This window comes from Rattus norvegicus, chromosome 2 (assembly GCF_036323735.1).
Source record: "Rattus norvegicus strain BN/NHsdMcwi chromosome 2, GRCr8, whole genome shotgun sequence".
In the NCBI taxonomy this organism is placed as follows: Eukaryota; Metazoa; Chordata; class Mammalia; order Rodentia; family Muridae; genus Rattus; species Rattus norvegicus.
In genome coordinates, this window is record NC_086020.1 from 93,400,572 (window position 1) to 93,419,988 (window position 19,417).

General features: G+C 43.3%; 1 long non-coding RNA gene across 1 annotated transcript; it reads left to right on the forward strand.

Moving 5' to 3' along the window:
* The first annotated feature begins 7,497 nt into the window (after positions 1–7,497).
* On the forward strand, positions 7,498–18,941 carry LOC120093158 (uncharacterized). The gene is made up of 2 exons (XR_005500782.2): positions 7,498–10,055; positions 18,500–18,941. It is a non-coding gene; the product is annotated as an uncharacterized LOC120093158 (long non-coding RNA).
* Positions 18,942–19,417: the final 476 nt, after the last annotated feature.

Genomic DNA, 19,417 nt, shown 5'->3' on the forward strand with positions numbered 1-19,417 from the left:
TAAGCTTTGTACAGGGTAATAAGCATGGATCGATTTGCATTCTTCTACATGCTGACCTCCAGTTGAACCAGCACCATTTGCTGAAAATGCTATCTTTTTTCCATTGGATGGTTTTGGCTCTTTTGTCAAAAATCAAGTGCCCATAGGTGTGTTGGTTCATTTCTGGGTCTTCAATTCTGTTCCACTGGTCTATTTGTCTGTCCTCTGTACCAATACCATGCAGTTTTTATCACTATTGCTCTGTAATACTGCTTGAGTTCAGGGATAGTGATTCCCCCGGAAGTTCTTTTATTGTTGAGTATAGTTTATGCTATCCTGGGGTTTTTGTTATTCCAGATGAATTTGCAAATTGCTCTTTCTATCTCTATAAAGAATTAAGTAGGAATTTTGATGGGAATTGCATTGGATCTGTAGATCACTTTTGGTAAAATGGCCATTTTTACTATATTAATCCTGCCAATCCATGAGCATGGGAGATCTTTCCATCTTCTGAGAACTTCTTCAATTTCTTTCTTCAGAGACTTGAAGTTCTTGTCATACAGATCTCTCACTTGCTTGGTTAAAGTCACACCGAGGTATTTTTTATTATTTGGGACTATTGCAAAGGGTGTCATTTCCCTAATTTCTTTCTCAGCCTGTTTATCCTTTGTGTAGAGGAAGGCTACTGATTTAGTTGAGTTAATTTATACCCGGACACTTTGCTGAAGTTGTTTATCAGGTTAAGTAGTTCTCTGTTGGAAGTTTTGGGGTCACTTAAGTATACTATCATGTCATCTGCAAATAATTATAATATGACTTCTTCCCTTCCAATTCTATCCCTTTGACCTCCTTTCATTGTTTGCTCTGGCTAGGACTACTATATTGAATAAGTAGGGAGAGAGTGGGCTGCCTTGTCTAGTCCCTGATTTTAGTGGGATTGCTTCAAGTTTCTCTCCATTTAGTTTGATGTTAGCTACTGGTTTGCTGTATATGGCTTTTACTATGTTTAGATAAGGGCCTTGAATTCCTGATCTTTCCAGGACTTTTATCATGAAGGGGTGTTGAATTTTGCCAAATGCTTTCTCTCAACATCTAATGAAATGATCATGTAGTTCTTATCTTTGAGTTTGTTTATACAGTAGATTACATTGATGGATTTCCATATATTAAACCATTCCTGCATCCCTGGGATGAAGCCTACTTGATAATGATGGATGATCATTTTGATGTGTTCTTGGATTCAGTTTGCAAGAATTTTATTGAGTATTTTTGCGTCAATATTCAAAAGGGAAATTGGCCTGAAGTTCTCTTTCTTTGTTGGGTCTTTGTGTGGTTTCAGTATAAGAGTAATTGTGGCTTCATAGAAGGAATTCGGTAGTGCTCCATCGGTTTCAATTTTGTGGAATAGTTTGGACAGTATTGGTATGAAGTCTTCTATGAAGGTCTGATAGAATTCTGCACTGAACCCATCTGGACCTGGGCTCTTTTTGGTTGGGAGACTTTTAATGACTGCTTCTATTTCTTTAGGAGTTATGGGGTTGTTTAGATGGTTTATCTGTTCCTGATTTAAATTTGGTACCTGGTAGCTGTCTAGAAAATTGTCCATTCCATCCAGATTTTCCAGTTTTGTTGAATATAGGCTTTTGTAGTAGTATCTGATGATTTTTTTTAATGTCCTCTGATTCTGTTGTTATGTCTCCCTTTTCATTTCTGATTTTATTAATTTGGACACACTCTCTGTGTCCTCTGGTTAGTCTGGCTAAGGGTTTATCTGTCTTGTTGATTTTCTCAAAGAACCAGCTTTTGGTTCTGTTGATTCTTTCTATGGTCCTTTTTGTTTCTACTTGGTTGATTTCAGCTCTGAGTTTGATTATTTCCTGCCTTCTGCTCCTCCTGGGTGTATTTGCTACTTTTTGTTCTAGAGCTTTTAGGTGTGCTGTCAAGCTGCTGACATATGCTCTCTCCTGTTTCTTTCTGCAGGCACTCAGCGCTATGAGTTTTCCTCTTAGCACAGCTTTCATTGTGTCCCATAAGTTTGGGTATGTTGTACCTTCATTTTCATTAAATTCTAAGAAGCCTTTAATTTCTTTCTTTATTTATTCCTTGACCAGGTTATCATTGAGTAGAGCATTGTTCAATTTCCACGTATATGTGGGCATTCCTTCCATATCGTTATTGAAGACCAGCCTTAGTCTGTGGTGATCTGATACGATGCATGGGATTATTTCTATCTTCCTGTATCTGTTGAAGCCTGTTTTGCGACCGATTACATGGTCAATTTTGGAGAAGGTTCCAAGAGGTCGTGAGAAGAAGGTATATCCTTTTGTTTTAGGATGGAATGTTCTATAAATATCTGTTAAATCCATTTGGGTTAGTTTCTCTATGTCTCTGTTTAATTTCTGTTTCCATGATCTGGCTATTGATGAGAGTGGGGTGTTGAAACCTCCTACTATTATTATGTGAGGTGCAATGTGTTCTTTGAGCTTTAGTAAGGTTTCTTTTATGAATGTAGGTGCCCTTGCATTTGGAGCATAGATATTCAGGATTGACAGTTCATCTTGGTGGATTTTTTTCCTTTCATGAATATGAAGTGTTTTTATCTTTTTAATGACTTTTGGTTGAACATCAATTTTATTTGATATTAGAATGGCGACTTCAGCTTGTTTCTTCGGGCCATTTGCTTGGAAAGTTGTTTTCCAGCCATTTACTCTGAGGTAGTGTCTGTCTTTGTCACTGAGGTGTATTTCCTGAATGCAGCAAAATGCTGTGTCCTCTTTACATATCCAGTCTGTTAGTCTATGTCTTTTTATTGAGGAATTGAGTCCGTGTTTCCTGTTATTTTTGTTGTTAGAGGTGGCATTATGTTTGTGTGTCTCTCTTTTGGTTTCATTGCAATGAAATTATATTCTTGCTTTCTGTACTGTGTAGTTTCTCTCCTTGTGTTGGAGTTTTCCATCCATTATCCTTTGTAGGGCTGGATTTGTAGAAAGATATTGTGTAAATTTGGTTTTGTCATGGAATATCTTGGTTTCTCCATCTATGTTAATTGAGAGTTTTGCTGGATACAGTAACTTGAGCTGGCATTTGTGTTCTCTTAGGATCTGTATGACATCTGTCCAGGATATTCTGGCTTCCATAGTCTCTGGTGAAAAGTCTGGTGTAATTCTTATAGGTCTGCCTTTATATGTTACTTGACCTTTTTTCCTTACTGCTTTTAATATTCTTTCTTTGTTTTGTGCATTTGGTGTTTTGACTATTATGTGATGGGAGGTGTTTCTTTTCTGGTCCAATCTATTTGGAGTTCTGTAGGCTTCTTGTATGTTTATGGGCATCTCTTTCTTTAGGTTAGGGAAGTTTTCTTCTCTAATTTTGTTGAATATATTTACGGGCCCTTCAAGTTGCGAGTCTTCACTTTCTTCTATACCTATTATCCTTAGGTTTGATCTTCTCATTGTTTCCTGGATTTTCTGGTTGTTTTGGGCCAGTAGCTTTTTGCGTTTTACATTATCTTTGACAGTTGTGTCGATGTTTTCTATTGTATCTTCTGCCCCTGAGATTCTCTCTTCTATCTGTTGTATTCTGTTGGTGATGCTGGTATCTACAACTCCTTGTCTCTTCCTTAGGTTTTCTATATCCAGGGTTGTCTCCCTTTGTCCTTTCTTTCTTGTTTCTATTTCCATTTTTAAATCCTGAATGGTTTTGTTCGATTCTTTCACCTATTTGGTTGTGTTTTCCTGTAGTTCTTTCAGGGATTTTTGTGTTTCCTCTTTAAGGGCTTCTACTTGTTTACTTGTGTTTTCCTGCATTTCTTTAAGGGACTTCTTTATGTCCTTAAAGTCCTCCATCATTATCATAAAATGTGATTTTAAATCTAAATCTTGCTTTTCCGGTGTGTTTGGATGTCTAGTATTTTCTTTGGTGGGAGAACTGGGCTCTGATGATGCCAAGTCGTCCTGGTTCCTGTTGCTTAGGTTCCTGCACTTGCCTCTAGCCATTGGGTTGTCTCTGGTGTTTGCTTGTCTTGCTGTTTCTGAGAGTGACTTGACACCCCCTGTAGGCCTCTGTGTCAGCACTCCTGTAGACCTGTTTCCCTGTTTTCTTTCAGCCTTTCCTGAGAACAGGTGCTCTGATTTCAGGTGTGTCAGTGCTCTTGGAGACTGTCTTCCAGCTCTAGGCGCAGGCAGGAATCAAAGGGTCCTGCCCCTGATTGCTCCTAGGTCCTTGCACCCAGGGGGCACAGTCAGCACTAGGTGATTCCCTCTTGGGCCTGGAATGTGGGCAGAAGGTATTCTCCTCTGACTTCTCAGGAGTGTCCACATTAATGAGGGCCAGCTCTCTTCACCACAGGATTTGGGTTCAGGGAGCTGTTTGGCCTGTTCAGTTCCATCCTGGTCGCAGACCAGAACCGCAGGTACAGGTGAGTGACTCTTCCTATATTCCTGTGTCCAGAGGCACTGTGCAGTTTCCCCTTGGACCAGGGATGTGGGCAGAGGTGTGCAGACATGGCAGTCTGTCCTGCGATCTCAGGATGTCTACACTTCTGCGTGTTCAGCTCTCTTTCCCACGGGATTTGGGTGCAGGGAACTGTGGAATGGTCGGCTTCAGTCTTTAATGGCACCTCTTATGCCACTCTGCACAAAGACTGGAGATCAGAAACTTTGCCTAGAGTTCCAAATTGTCCCTCTCCCAGAAACACTAAGGACGACAACATTTACTACTTCATATGTAAAAAAAAATCTAAAGCTAACAAAACATACAGATCACTTCAGTTTCAAAGTGAGAGGCAGGAGATGTAAAAACTATAATAAATTTTCTCTTCTGCTATAAAACTGAACCAAACTGTGATAGTGTAGCATTCATAGATACTGAGGATTTCACTACAGTGAGAACTTTGGGTGATCAGGACCCTTAAACTCAGGCTTTGATCCTCCCAGGGGGCAGTTTGCATAAGCCCCATCCCATCCTGACCCTGATTCCACCCTGCAGCTCAAGGTGGGAGGAAGAATACACTTTGAAAATAAGATTACCCTGGATTACATCCCCCCCAAAATGACCTGAGAATTCCCAGCTAATCCTCCAGTGCTGACAGGGCTCTGAAGCCTGGCTGCTCTGCTGACCTATTTACAGAGAACCTCCTCACTTTCTGCTTGCTGTAAAGACAGCTGCGTCCTTCCTGTCCTGGCTCAGGCCACACTAATGAAAGGCAAGTCCCCAGAGACTGTTACTAAGGTTTTCTTCACTTTCACCCCGTCTCAACACCGCACAAGACAGTCCGAAAGCCTGTGTGCCACTTCCTAGGACGGGGAGCAGTCCTGTCTGACTTTCATAAAAAACTGTTACCTGAGATAGAGAGATAGAGGTAAGTTAGACACGTTAGGTATCATGTATGTTTACACACACACACACACACACACACACACACACACACACGGTGGATTGAGAGAGCTCTCTCTGCTGTAAATCCCATTCTTGAGCCTGGTCATTTTCCAGAGGTCCTGCACTGGTGAGTCTGTCACACCTTCCTGGTCATTCTAGGGCAGCTACAGCCTGGGCAAACATTTATTCCAGCCAAAAGCACTTCACATGTCGAGATTACTCCTTCAGTAAGGACTATTCCACCACCGGCAAACCGGGCTGGAGTGTTTCAAATACAGAAAGATGTGGGGGACACCTGCCATGCTCTTGGGTCACCTGGCTGGTAGCAAGTTAAAGGTATAGGAATACCATGGTGGGGAAGAAACTAGCATCCATCCAACAGGGTCAATTGTGTGGAGATTGCCTTTACCGACCGTGGAATCACTCAAATAGGTTCCTGGGTGCCAAAGGTTGGGCAGCTGAGCTCTGTGGTCCCCACTGTCACCACACGGTACCAATGCACTATGAGAGAAACCCAAGGAATTCGGAAACGATGGCAAATGAATATATGCTGAAAGAATTGGATTTTCCCAAGGAACCAGGTTGCTTCCTTTACACCCATCCTACACATTCTGAAAAAGGAGAGTCCCGCCTCTCTAAAATGATGTTTTCAACAGCTGACCTTTCAAAGCCTGCTTTTTTTCTCTTGCTGTCCAGTGCGCCGAGGACTTTGGAGTCAAATACACCTGCATTTAGCTGGGCGTTCATTTACTTTCCTATCTAAGGTCATTTGGGGGAACGAGGGTGGTGAGAGTCTGGAGAGATGACAGTGTGGGCTTTGGCTGCTGGTGCTGGGGGGATGACAAGCCAGTCTTCCCTTCTCATTAAAATCGGAGGAGACAGTTGTAGAAAAGACCGTGGTGACGCTCAGAGCAGGACCCCGAGCTCAGAGCGCTGGGCAGTCTCCTTGACTCAGTGACTGTAGGGGAAGCTCCTGATGGCAGTCTCGTCTTTCTCTGCCCTGCCCTGTGATCTTCCACACACATCCCTGGCTGTTTTCTGCCCAGTGCTGGCAGACTCTCTTCATCAGTAACCAGTGACATCACGGTGTGGCTGGTCTGAAGCGACGACGAGGTCTTCTGACGTTCAGGCTCCCTAGAACAGGATTTGAAAGTTTTTCTTCACTTGTATCTCTGGTGCTTACTGGCACAGGACACAACTTCATTAGAGACAGAAGTGACTACTTTCAGGACAAAAAAGCCATCCTTAGAAAAAGGACGATAACGCAGGTAAAATTAAGTCCCAGAAAATTCACAAGCTGATAGGACCTCAGAAAATACAACAAAGTAACTTTTTAAGGGAATATAAAGCATGAAACAGTCAATGCTCCTTAGTTCTAATTCTATCTCCAGGAGTCAAGCGTGTCCGGCTCCGACTTTGTCCACGAGAGGGAGCCTGTTCTCCACCTCAGCTTTTCTCAAGGCTTTCTTAGCTCCTCCTTTTCTTCTGAAAAAATGCCAGCAAGTGGGAAACTGAAGCAGAAGCCCCAGTTTCAACCTGGGCTCCAGGATAAGGTTTTGAAAATCAAACAGAATGATCAAAGAACTAGAGTACATTATCTATCCTGAGTAGATTTACTTACACCGTTTAAATCATTGGAGTGTGTCACCAGGCAATAGGCAAAAGAAATGATCCAAAACATAAACTTTGTAACACAATAATCAAAATCCAAGCAATGAATTTGTTTGGATTTAATCAAAAGCAAAAAGAATAACATAGGCCACAGGCAAGCATCTGTGAGTTTTAATCCCTTTGCCCTTGGATTCCGAGGTCCTGGGAATCACACAGAAGGGTTGACCCCTTAGACATCTGCAGCTGGCGGTCACTTTGCTTGGTGACCCTGCGTGAAGAGCACTGTTTGCTGTTCACTCCGACTTCTCTCTGTGGCGTATTCTTGTTTGTAGTTTGTAAAGAATGCTGTGGCACACCTGTTGAGATGATGGGGTAGCAGGCAGAAGCAGGAGAGTAATCCTCTCACAGCGTGGAAATCCTCTAACCCTGGGGCACCCACCCGGGCTGCCTCTGCACCATGAGACATTGGGACCCAGGGCCCTTCCTCAGGAGACTGTGTGCGCCTTCCTGGGACTCTGAGGTATGAGACACTTGTGCCTGAATGCAGATTATGTTATCTTTATGAGAACAATTTTCAAAATGCCTGTTAAATTAATTATATAGAAATGTCAGAGTGCGTGTGGTAGCCCCGGCTTGTATCCAACACTCCGGAGGCTGAAGCAGTAGAATCTTCAGTTTGAAGCCAGTCTGTGCCACATAGCTAGCTCTAGGCCAGCCTGGTCTACAGAACGATTTCTATCTCAAAAAAAAAAAAAGAAAGAAAGAAAAAGAAAGAAAGAAAAGGAAAAGAAAGAAAGGAAAAGAAAGAAAGGAAAAGAAAAGAAAAAGAAAAAAGGAAGAAAAGAAAGAAAGAGAAAAAAGAAAAGAAAGGGGAAAAAGAAAACGGGGGAGAGGAGACTGAAGACAGAGGGAGGAAGAAACAATGGAAGGAGGAAGTAAGGAAGTCGTTTGGAGTCCAATTTTTCAGGTTGTCTGAAGTCTACCTAAGTCACACAATGGTTCAAATTGAAGGCACTCACTTCCCAAGACAATAACTTTGAAATAAGTGGATTTTTTTTTACATATAACATTTCAGTTTGTACATGAGAGCCTATTTTTTCACAATTCATTGTTATCATGTGTACTGTATTTAAGATTACCATGAGTTTGTCACATGGATGGAAATCTAAGTTTGGCCCACACACATCTGTTTTGACATCATTTTCCTTGAATATATGGACCAAGTTTTCTGAGAGTTGCCCTTAACCTTGACCTCTGACTTCTCTCTGGGCTTTTCACTCTGGTTGCCTGCCCCCTCTAATAGAATGGTCTGTAATCCCCTAGTCAACACAAGCAACACAGTGTTTCAAGTTCTGCATGTTTTCAGAAGACTTTTCTATTTAACAGCTCACGCTGAGGTTTATTAGAACCAAGATTTGCTGTGTACACCATTTTTGGCTTCTCTCTCTGTGTGTGTGTGTGTGTGTGTGTGTGTGTGTGTGTGTGTGTGTGTGTGTGTGTGTGTGTGTCTGTGTGTCTGTGTGGTGTGTGTCTCTGTGTGTGGTGTGTCTCTGTATGTGTGTATGTGTGTCTGTGTGTGGTGTGTCTCTGTATGTGTGTCTGTGTGTATGTGTGTCTGTGTGTGGTGTGTCTCTCTGTGTGGTGTACTTCTGTGCGTCTGTGTATGTCTGTGTGTCTGTGTGGTGTGTGTCTCTGTGTGTGGTGTGTCTCTGTATGTGTGTCTGTGTGTCTGTGTGTGGTGTGTCTCTGTATGTGTGTCTGTGTGTATGTGTGTCTGTGTGTGGTGTGTCTCTCTGTGTGGTGTACTTCTGTGCGTCTGTGTATGTCTGTGTGTCTGTGTGGTGTGTGTCTCTGTGTGTCTGTGACTGTGTGTCTTTCTGTGTGTGTCTGTGCCTAGAGAAACATTGTTTGCCTTTAGCGAATGTCCTGTTGACTAAGTCTTGACTTGTTTATACACTGCAATAGCTGCTGACCCTTTGTGTGCTCTGTCCCCTACCACAGGGCTGTGGACACGCCCCTCACGTCTCTTCCCCTGAATTGCTGTTCTCTCTGTGACCCCAAGTTCACCACGTGTTTCATTGTTGGACTAATTACCGTTGCATTGTTTGCCCAAAACACTTGACAGAAACAACACAAGGGAGGAGAGGTTTACTTTTGAGTTTCAGTTTTCGTTTTTTTCATCCACAGAGTCAAGGAAGATGTAGCGGGCTTAGTGAGGAGGAGGATATGGTGGAGGAACGAGGGCCCAGGATGCAACCCTCAGTGACCCACCCAAAGTGACCTAGGCAGCTAGGTTCTGCCTCCTGAAGGTTCTACTGCCTCCAAAAAATAGTGACCCCAGATAAGGAACAGAGTTAAAAACGTGAGCCTATGGAGAGGTTTCAGGTCACACTTATAACAGCTGCTTAATCTTAAATCGGAAAACCAAACAAAAATAATTTTTTTGTTGTGAAATTTTCAGAGTGCTGAGAGAACCTTTGTGTCATGAATGAATCTTTTTGGGTGCTAGACCCTTGACCTGTGAGGTTCTCTAGTGCAGAACATCCCCACCGGCAGGATCCCAGCAGCATTCACTCAGGGACTGAGCCTGCTCTAGTAAACAAGCAGCCTTTCTTATCTGACAGGGAACGACTGCCTGTCATGCAGGATCTCACTAAGCTCATTCAGAAGAAGCTGTTCATCTGTCAAACCAGGTGAAAAGCACTGAATTGTATTGCAGTTGCAGAAATAAACCCACTATGGGGGGGGGGGACGTCTATAATCTGGGCACTGGGAAACTGAGGCAAGAGAATCAACACCTGGAGTCCACACTGGTCCGCAGAGTGAAACCTTGTTTCAAAACTCTGTAACAAAACAAAAGAACTCTGCAATGTGGCTTCCAGCATATTGTGACGATAAAAGACCCAACCTCCATGGAAGGCAACTGTGTGATGAGTGCCAAAACAAACACAGTTCAGTCTGAAGTTCAGGTTCTAAGTGGCCTGACCTGCACACAGCGCGTGTCTGTGGTGAGTCCCGTGTGGAGAAAATATACAAGTAAGACCGCTACGTGCCTGGCGACTGGAGATGTGATGGGGCACAGCGCACAGGTAGAACCGAAAAATAACCTATAGACTTATAAGTAATTATTTTAAGGAGTGTGTTACTGTTCTCCTGAGGCTTACAGGGTTTCTAGTTCCTGCACTAACTCACACCCCACACTGCTTACTTTGCTGTTTGGTAATGTGTGGTAGCTTCAACCGGAAACTGGAAGTAAAGTCACAGGCTTTGTGCCAGTCTCCAGACAGTAATTCTTCCTTCCTTTCCTGGTTCCAAAATGTTTACATTTTGTTTGTTTGTTTTGTTTCCATTTTTTTCCCCCAAGACAAAGTTCTCTGTGTAGTCTTGGAACTTGCTCTGTAAACCAGGCTAGGCTTGAACTCAGAGATCGATATACGTGTTAAAGTCAATTAATGACAGTTTGCAAAGGGGGAAATCATGGCTCTAGATAGGCACAACATACTCTGCTTTCTGGAAGTAAAAGTTCACTCTGAGCCAAGCGTGAGTGACCACAGCCTGTAAGCATGGGTTTAAATTGCCTTGTGTGGTATGTCCCTTCATGGAGAAGGTCACACAAACTCTATGCACAGAACAGAACTATGTGTGTATGAACGAAGAAACTGAAGTCCAGAGAAGCTTTAAATAACGACTTTCCAAGGTCCTGTAAGTTAAGGCCGCCATGGATATAGTGAGTCTCTTGCCTCTGCCTCCTACATCTAGGATTAGATTGGGTCAGATAGAGAGGTTAATAGCGAGTGGCTGTCTGAAGTACCGAGCTTACTCTGCACACGTGACCTACCAGCTGGATAAGTAAGAGTTGTCTAAGAAAGTCTGCATGTATTCTAAATAAAACACATTGAGAATAGCATTACATCCTCATATAAACACCAGGAAAACGCTTATGGGAGAAAACATGGAAACTTTACACATCTAGTCACTAAAATTACATATTTAAATTTTTGTAAAGTTTTTTTCCCAAGTCCAGTCATATGTTTATATTTGGAAAATAAAAGAGAAAAATGGGTTTTGCTTTTGAAATTGGTACTTGCTCTGTTTCTGTTTTCCCAGTAAGTAAAAAGATCAAGAGGAAAAAATAAACCAAAAAATATAAATAAAACAAAAAACAAACAAACAAACAAACACAAAAAAAACCAATAAGGTCTTCGTTGGATTCTGGGTGTGGCAGTGGAGACCAGTAATCCTGGTATGTAGAAGGCAGAGGCAGGAGACTCGCTATATCCAGGGCAGCCTGAACTTACAGGACCTTGGAAAGTTGTTCTTTAAAGCTTCTCTGGACTTCAGTCTCTTCCTATACAATGTACACTGTAACCGTGAAGATCCTACCCGGTTAAAGTGCAGATTCGAGCCACAGAGGCCCTCAGTAATTCTTAGTAACATTCTCTCTTAGTTTATGACAGTTTTCCTTGTGTTAGATGAATTGTGTCCTTTTCACCCAATTAGTTAATAAAAAACTTTGAGACAGTAGCTCCATGTAGCCCAGAATACACCCCTCTGTCCTGCTTCCTAACCACTGCGATGCATGCTTTACCACACTCGACTCCCATTCAGTTTGGAGCTCCTAAAGGCAATTCTTCACCTTGCTATGTTTACTGGCTGGTGTTTTGTTTTGTTTTGTTTTGTTTTGTGTCCTTTGGTGATGAACAGCAATGTGAATATGTAAGTTGAATAAACCCTTTCCTCTCCAACTTGCCTCTTGGTCATGGTGTTTGTGCAGGAATAGAAACCCTGACTGAGATACTAGGGTTCCCTCTGGGTCTAGCCTCGTATATTGTAGATACTTAAGAAGGATCTGTAGGATGAAATTGTTATGGATTTCAAGAATACTGGGAAGAACCCCTGACTTTATTTAGAATTAGAATTAGATTAGAATTAGACAAATTTATTAAAGCAGCTAACAAGGGCACGGTCTTGCTGAAATCAGAATGTGTCATCCAGGAACCAATGAAAAAAGGGCTTTTAAAGGCTAAAACCATGTGACCTGTTTAGCTGTGACCCCCAAATCGTCATTGAATATCTGTATAAACAAGTTACAGAGACCAAAACCTGCCCCCAATTATGGCAGAACATGCTGGTCATAGCTGCATATTTCTGGAGGGCTTGGGGGTCAAGGAGTCAGGGGTGAAAACTGATATTCCAGGGACTTGAGTCAGAGACAAATGACTATTAGGCACCGGATAGATGCCTGGCACAAAATGGAGTTTCTTTAGCTGTCACAAAATCATCTCTGGCAGTTGAAATGTCTGGGAATGTCACCTTTCTAGATGTCAAATAAAAATGACAAGCGACCATCAATTTGGACAAGACTCCTTCAGGAGGTCTCGATACACAGGTGGAGGCAGCCATGTGAAAGCTATGGCCTTCAGCCTGAAGCTAGGCTGTTTGTCTGAGTTTCTGAGAAGTGAGGTGTAGCGGAATAGCAGCCCAGTTTCCCAAGCGATCAGTTTCCATGGTCGGGATGAGTTTCCCGTGTTTCTCTACAAGGTGCAGCCTGACTGTAGCCAGTCCGCTGTTTCCCAACGGTCTGGCACCTTGTTTCCCTCTATCAGGGAAAGTAGCTTTGAAATGACAACTTTGCCATTGTTCGTTTGGTTTCCGCTTTCTTCTCTCTCAACACCTACTTCTGCTCGTCCTGTTAGAATGATTGTTTTACTTCAGTGTATGAAACATACGACTCGACAACTGAAAATAAAACCAATCAAGATCTTTATACTAAGTCGGTGTGACTTTGTTCTTTGTCAGAGATGTTAAGACTCATTTGCGTCAGGCTGTTGAAAAGGGGTGAGTGTCACCTAGAAACCTGGAGTTTAGTTATGGCCGCCCCTTCCACTCACAGGCATGGTGTTAATTGAAGCTCAACCTCAACACATCCAGGGTTGAGGATCGGATGTATAGAGGAAGAGTCCCTCAGTCACGTAGAACTCTGGACAGTGAAGCTGATTATCCCTGGAGCTTCAACCCCACCATGTCTACTTGTGCTTATGGCACGTTCTAAACCAGCCCTCAGCTTTGATTTGCCTACGTAAGGAATGGTCATGGCACAGCTATATTGTCTTGAAATTTCCTCCATCAAAGAAATTAGTCCATTACTTCTGAATTAGCACTTTTTCCAGTTTTTCAGGACACAGCCAGAGGCTTGGCTAGAATGTCCCAGTAGAACCCTTGTTCCCTCTGGGGCCTCGTGAGCACACCTTTGCTGTGCTTGCCCACACACTGTCAGTATTTGCTCTCCCTCATTCCAGACAGAAGTGCACATTAAACCCTGCTTGTGGGTTCCAAGGACATTTTAGCCAACTGCTCTAAAGTCTTTCACATTCTTCCCACAAACTGAATCCAAAGACCTGCAGACTTTTTCAGGTTTATCACAGCCAGGAACCCCTTCTCTGAGTTATTCTTTCCCTGTGTTCGTCTTAGAGTTGTCATTGCTGTGGTGAAACACCATGGCCAAAAGCAAATTGGGGAAGAAAGGGCTCATTTGCCTCATGTTTCAACAGCACTGTTCCTCACTGGAAAAACTCAGGACAGGAACTCAAACAGGGCAGGGACCTACAGGCAGGAGATGATGCAGAGGCCATGGAGGGGTGCTGCTTTCTGACGAGTTCCTCATGGCTGCTTACCCAGCTTTCATACAGAACCCAGGACCAATAGGCCAGGGATGGCAGCCCCCAGAATAGGCTGGACCCTCTCCCATCAATCCTAATTAAGAAAATGTCCCACAGGCTTGCCTTTAGCCTGATCTTATGGAGGGATTTGGCATATTATGTAATATATATTATATATGCACATACTACATGTCATTCCACATGTTTATGGGACATTCCAAAGCAGCTCTCTGCTTTGATTCACCTAGGTAAGGAATAGTGAGGTGCAGTTATATTATACTCTGTGTGTGTGTGTTTGTGTGTATTCATACACACAAATTATTTTATTTATACTTCATAACTGTAATTTTGGTATTATTGTGAATTGTAATATAAATATATGATATGCAGGATTTCTGATATGTGACCTCAAAAGGCATCATGGTCCCCAGGTTGAGAACTGTTGATTAAGGAGTTTATTAATTTTCTCTTCAAGAACTTCTATCACCTTTGTATAGTTGGGTTTGAGGTCTTCTATCTTGTGCTTAAGCTACGTTTGAAGGACCTGCTTCAGGAAGAATAGCTGGGCTCTGGTGACATATTGCCTTAACTGTTCTTGACTGTGTTCTTACGCTGGTGTCTAGCCATTTGGCTTAGGGGCGAGTATACGTCTAGGTGCTAATTTCTGGGTTTGCCTTTGTTGGGTGGCTGTTTTGCTCCTTGGTTCCTGTTTCCTCTCTGGATTTTCAGCATGTGTGATGGCTGTGTGTTGCCTGTTTTACTGCCTGCTTGGCTGGTGTGCTCACAGGGAATTCCTGCTGATGTTGGAGGCAGGGGAGCAGCCATCAGTGGGTGAGGCAGGTCAGAAGGGATCCACAGGACACATGGGCACAGGGTAAGGGAGGCCGTGACTGATGTTTTGTTGCAGAAAACAGGAGGACCCTGATGTATTGTGGAGGCACTGTTTTTTTTTTTTTGTTGTTTTTGTTTTTTTTTGTTTTTTTTGTTGTTGTTGTTTTGTTTTGTTTTTTAAATTGAGGTTTCCTCCTCTCAGATGACTTGTGTCAAGTTGACATAAAACCATCCAGCACAGTACAAGTTACTGTTTTCATCACTGTGACAGAAAACCTGACTGAAGCAACTTAAGGGAAGAACGGTTCAGTCTGTCTCATGGCTTAGAGGATACAGTCCACAATGGAGAAGGAATGCCTGTTAGTGGCATTTTAGTACCTGTATTAGTTTTCCTCTTACCCAGCTAGCTCCCAAATACTTGAGACAGGACTATGTTATATATTTAACAAGTTTAAGGTACAATGTTGAGCAGTTTCTTCTCTATTCTAATCTTTCTTTTCTTTCTTTCTTTTTTTTTTTTTTTCGGAGCTGGGGACCGAACCCAGGGCCTTGCGCTTGCTAGGCAAGCGCTCTACCACTGAGCTAAATCCCCAACCCCTCTATTCCAATCTTTTAAACTATTTTGGTCACCTCACAGTCAAAATTCCTGAGATGTTTGCATTTTATGGCTTTCTTGAGATGTTTTCTCTTGGTGTCTCCTGGACTCTCTGTGACTGAATCCTCTACTTCCCTTTTCTCCCTTCCCTGGCTGACAGGAAGTCCATCCCTATTCTCTCCTCTGCTCAGTCATTGGCTGTTAAGCTCTCTTTATTGACACATCGGGGACCAATTGGGGTTCTGATGTTCATACAAGCCCTAGACAGGAGATTCTCTGAATAAAGAATGCAACCAGATACAGGGGCGAGAGAAACCAGCATTTGAATCATCACACAGTGCACAGGAACGATATACCTGCACAAGCCTGTGCGAATCTGTGTGAATTGCCTGTGCTTAGCTCCAGCAGAGGGGATGTGAAGTGACTGGTTACATTCGATTGACAGACAGTAAGCAGAGGGCTTGGGCCAAGCCCTGACTCTATGGCTGAACGTTTGCCAGCGCCATCCCAAGTCCAAAGGTTCCTTCCCACACACACGAGCCTGTGAGGACACGACCCTGAAAATGCTTTTTGTTACAAGGTTAGCTTTGTGCCAGTGACATATTTAAAGGCAGAGCACCCCCTTGGTCTGTCTCTAGTACCAAGAGCAAAAAGAGTGAGCTTTGCTTAATCTGACGGCTCCCAATGTAATTAGCTCACTGAACAATAATTTGTTATAACATGAATACATTTCCTATGGGACTACTGGCAAATTTAGGGAAAATAATGAGAAAGAAAGGCATCTCTGATATGAGCTCTCAGTTGTAACATTCAGGACCGCAATTCTGATTTTAAACTATTTAATTGTAAATAACTTAAAAATAATTAAACTAGGAACTAAACCCAAAATGTGGTGACCACTCCTGGTCCCTGCTCCATCTCAGAGGATGTGCCAACTTTATCTCCCACAGACGTTTGAAAGAATGAATGCGAACACCAAAGGCACGAGCGTGACTAATGGCCAAGAGCACATGCAGAATCCACGCAGTCAAATCAAAATCACACCACATTACTACTTGAGATTCTTCTCTCAAAAAAACCAAACCAAACCACACAGCGTCGGATGAGGCAAGCTGGTACATGCTGACAATCTTAGCACTTGGGGGGCACAGATACGGGAGTCACCGGTTGATGGCCAACCTGGGCTACATCCGGAGTCCTTGACTCAAGCAACGCAAAGGAAAACTGGGCAAACATCTAGCATCACATAGTGATCTGGACCTCCCACCCACCCAAATCAGTTCAGTGAGCAGATTTTTGAAAATCCTCTGTGACAGACTTGGGAATTGTTAGGGGAACAACAGGAAGTAAATTGACAACAGACTGGGGATTGTTGGGAGAGAACAGGGAGTAAACTTTAAGTTAGGGTTCTTCTATAAAGCATAGTGCAAGTTACCCACACTGCTTTGGGTTTCTTCGTTGTTTCTTTGCATACAAAGCGATGAGTTAAAGTGGCCCTGAGTGGTTGCTGATATTCGCAAGGAGCAGCATTTAGAAAAACAAAGTTTGCCATCAAGTTTAGCATCTGTACATTTCCAGCTAGGGGACTTCTCCTCTTGGAAAGTAAGGTTCTTCATGCCAGCAAAAATAGGATAGGCTGCTTGAAGACAGTTTGTAATGTCAATTAAAAGAATATAACTAGCCAGGGAGAATCTGGATAGTTCTGAGACGAACGATGACCTGTGGTTTGTTTTTAAAACCAAGGGTTAAAAGAACCCATTTAGTTTCCAGAACTCCTTGAAGTAAGTGTGGTGGTACACTCGCCTAAGCCCAATACTTGGAAGGTGGAGGCAGGAGGATGGGAAGTTCAAGCTTAACCCTGAAAGTTCAGAGAGTTCACCACCCTCCTAGGATACACAAGACTGCGCAGCCCTCAGCGTGAGCTGGTAGCCTAGGACTGATTGCACAGAAATCAGGAAAAGCCTGCCGGTTCCTCCTGCCTTGCTCTGCCCAGACACAGAGGAGGGGGCAGCACCTCTTTAATCTCCTTCCACAACCAAGAGGAAGTGAAGGCCGGAGTTGCCCAGTCACCTGCTCTCTCCTGGCCATGGCGGACCGCATGGCTCCTACTGTGGCTGCCAGCTCCTGTGCCTCCAGGCCTAAAGCTGTGTTAATCTCACTACTTTTGAATCTGGCTGCACTACAGAGCCTCACCATAAGCCACAGGGTGCAAAACCTGCTTGACAACCATCTCAAGCGCTACTCAAAGCCTCTTTTTATTAAATCAGCATTAAATACCAGTACACTTTAGAATCTTATCTACAGTTAGTGCCAGGAGAGGAAAAGGTTCGTTTCCTCAATCTTTCCTTTTTGTCAGCAGCTCCGCCAAAACTCAAGCCTAGGCTGGTGCATAACGTTTGGGTGTTTACTTAGAATTGCTTTCAGAGAAAGTTCAGGAGGAGAAATAACCGCTCTACTTTAGAGCTTGGGAATTCAGGACAAAGATGTGTGGGATGGGGAGGTGGGGGTGGAGTGAGAGGTGGGGGGAGGTGGGGGTGTGGGGTGGAAGGTGGGGGGTTGGGGGGAGGAGTTGCTGTTGCAGGGAACCCGTTGCAGTTAAGAGCATGCACTGCTCTTGGAGCCCCCATGTCCTTCCCAGCCAGTGCTCCGGTGGAACTGACCTAATCTAAGCCGGCGATTCAGTAAAATGGAGAGAATAATTCTTTGTTACACCGTTGAGGCTGAGTTAAGGAGCTGAGGCCCAGGAAGGGCCTCCTGTGGAGTCTCGAGGAACAAGGAGATCTGGGAAGTGGGAGGCTGGGACAATTTGAACCTGAAAAGCTCTGTCTGAAGAAGACTGCCCTCACACAGATGTGTTTTGTTTGGCCAACAGAGGGATGACCCAGATGTAATAACTTTCCTGGGTGCCTTGGGTAGGATGTAAGGGTGGCGTCTTTCTTATTTTTTCTTAGAACTTTTAAGATGGGGGCTTTGACCCAGCATCTTCTTATGGATGTAGATGTGAGATGTGTCTTCCCAACCCTGTTCCTACTCAGGCAGAAGGAAGCAGCAGAGAACAGTCAAGAACTGCTAGAACAGTTGGGGGCACTTTCAGTCTTGATTTAATTGTTCTAGCAGACCCTTGCTTCAGCCATATCTAAATACAGCTGTCATCTGGTGCAAAACTATTTGGCTGGGAAAAAATATCTTCCACAATTTTTTGGAATGCCACAATGAGAAGTTGAGGCTCTCACATGGAGGGAAAAATAGACTAGTGATTTGGCTTGGGATGAAGATGAAGGGATGACAAAACAAACAAGCGCAATACTTTCCCATGTAGTAGTGTCTGAGCTTTGCATTCCAACAATTGTTGGAACTCCATTTTGCCCGTCAGTTATTGTTAGGCCATCTAGAAATGAAATTCTTCCTGGTGTGGCCTTCAAGATTACCCTTCTGTTTTCTCTTCTAGAGAGCCATAATGGCCTCATGCTACAGGTCTGGGACGCTCAGCAACACCCCAGCAGGCACTGCACTGTCTAGTGGACAAGCTCTGTTAGCAGGAAGAGCTTCTCTGCGTCTGCTCAAGAAAGGCTGGTCAAGGCTCCCTCCACCTACACATACTGTGGTTGGAGAAATCAAGGTTCCTGGCAAAAGAGAGTAGCTTCACGGGAGGCATGAGGCCGAGGTCGTTCTGTCATGCTCTCCTAGTCTCCATCCGACCGACCGTCCAAAGCGTCCTACTAGCGTCTGGCTGAGGGAAGGAAGCAGGGCCTAGATCCATACAAAAACAGCTTGGCCACAGCAAGAATCTGCGTACAAACCAGCAAATGAGGCAGAAAACTTCCTTCCCAGGGAAGAATTGCAAAGCGTCCCCAGAGATAGCTAATAAAATTTACTTTTTTTTAGTTTCAGTTTGTAGTATTTTTTTTAACATGGTGGGCATGTAAATTCAACTCTCTGTATTGAAGAAGCAAAAACTTTGCATTCCTAAAGAATCCATCATGTGTTATTCCTGAGGCTTGCCTTTTGATTCCATTGACCGTTAGCTCAGTAGAAATCAGACATGACTAGTCACTGAATATGTGTATTAGCTCAACCCACCTAGAAAAAGTGTTCTTAAAATCCGTTCTTGGTAGAAGGGCTTTGTAACTCGAAAAATGCCCCCTTCGCTTCCATATAAAACTAAACCAAATCACTCTATTAGAGCATTATTTGTTATGTAAATTGTATTTCAATACATAAAAATAAAGCATGGTTTTAAAAACTAATTGAAAATGTTTGAGCCCTGGGAAGGATGGAATTCGGAGTAAGAACCCAAGAGAGAATGTTAAAGGAACAGGATCTAGTCACTAGCTTGCCTCCTAAGGAGGAAGAGGCTTCTTACACT